The sequence below is a fragment of the Artibeus jamaicensis genome, unplaced genomic scaffold, assembly GCF_021234435.1.
Source record: "Artibeus jamaicensis isolate MK-2021 breed Jamaican fruit bat unplaced genomic scaffold, CSHL_Jam_final contig_464, whole genome shotgun sequence".
NCBI classification, from domain to species: Eukaryota; Metazoa; Chordata; class Mammalia; order Chiroptera; family Phyllostomidae; genus Artibeus; species Artibeus jamaicensis.
The window spans coordinates 15,645,681-15,646,908 of NW_026521842.1; the positions used below are offsets into that span (position 1 = coordinate 15,645,681).

The following is a 1,228-nucleotide window of genomic DNA, read 5'->3' on the forward strand; positions in this document are numbered from 1 at the left end:
CAACATGATATATAAAAATCAGTGCTACCTACACTAAAATACGCCCATACCCTGAAATGTGTGAAAAGTTCATTAAAGTGGGATTAAATGTCAAATTCAAAAAGTGCAAAAGCTGAAATCTATTAAGTAAATAATCATTCTGTAGTGACATGTTTTTTTTTAATTGTGATTTTTTAAGGTATTGAATTTTAAAATGCTCAGTTCACAGGTCTGAAGAATATGGTATGAAGTCAGAGGTTAGGTGTTAGCAAAAGGCTTAAAATGTATGAAATAAAACTAAGTGAGGCATCTCATGTTGCAACCAATGCCCAGCCTAGCCACATCACTTGGCCCATGGCCATCTGCCCAGCTCCAGGCCAGCTCTGACCCAGCTGTGGGTGAGGGGATGCCAGACCAGAGCTTCTGCGGACAGTCTTCCAGAGGGTTGGTAAAGACAGGAGCAGCGTAATATCCAACAATGAGCTCCAGCAAGCACTGTCCAATGGCCCCTGGGCTCTATTTAATCTCATAACTGGCAAGTCAATCATATCAATGTTTGACTGAGAACAAGGCTGGTGTGAACTTCAGCAAGTTCACAAGCATTTGAAGTACATCATGAACTGGTAAGAATGTCTTTCGCACCTACGACAGGGGCAACTCAGAAGTGATTTGTAAGAATGAGCTCAAGCTAGCACCCTCAGCTTTGGGCTATGGGCTATCTAGCCAGTTTCAGGTCATCCCCATTTGAAAGTCTGACAGACAAGGACAGGGACAGATTGCCTTTGACAATTTCATCCAGGGCTGCATCATCTTGCAGAGGTTGATAGATATATTCAGATACTTTGGTAAGGATCAGGACAGCTGGATTCAGGTGTTATATGAACAATATCTCTCCATGTTCTTCAGCATCGTATCACACTGGCTTTTTACAAACAGCAGCATGACATATGGAAAAAAGACTGAAAATGCCACCTCTTACCTTTAACAAAACACGGCATGGATGCAGTAGACACTTACTGTTCTTCCTTTAGACTTTATACAATTAATATTTGGGGACCCAATAGTGCATATGTGGGTCTCCAAAACTGATCAACATTTTTGCAGTAATAACAACAGTCATATTGTTACTCATATACAGGCATTTGATTTGGGATTAATTGTGCCATGAGGTAAGATATAATAATGTTTTGGGTACTTTGCATGTAAAATATTCATCATGTGCTTTTCTATATAGCTCCAGCTCTATAGT

At 40.2% G+C, this 1,228-nt stretch overlaps 1 pseudogene; it reads left to right on the forward strand.

The window, feature by feature from the left end:
- Positions 1 to 304: 304 nt before the first annotated feature.
- Positions 305 to 964, forward strand: LOC119063154 (programmed cell death protein 6-like; annotated as a pseudogene).
- The last annotated feature ends 264 nt before the right edge of the window (positions 965 to 1,228 follow it).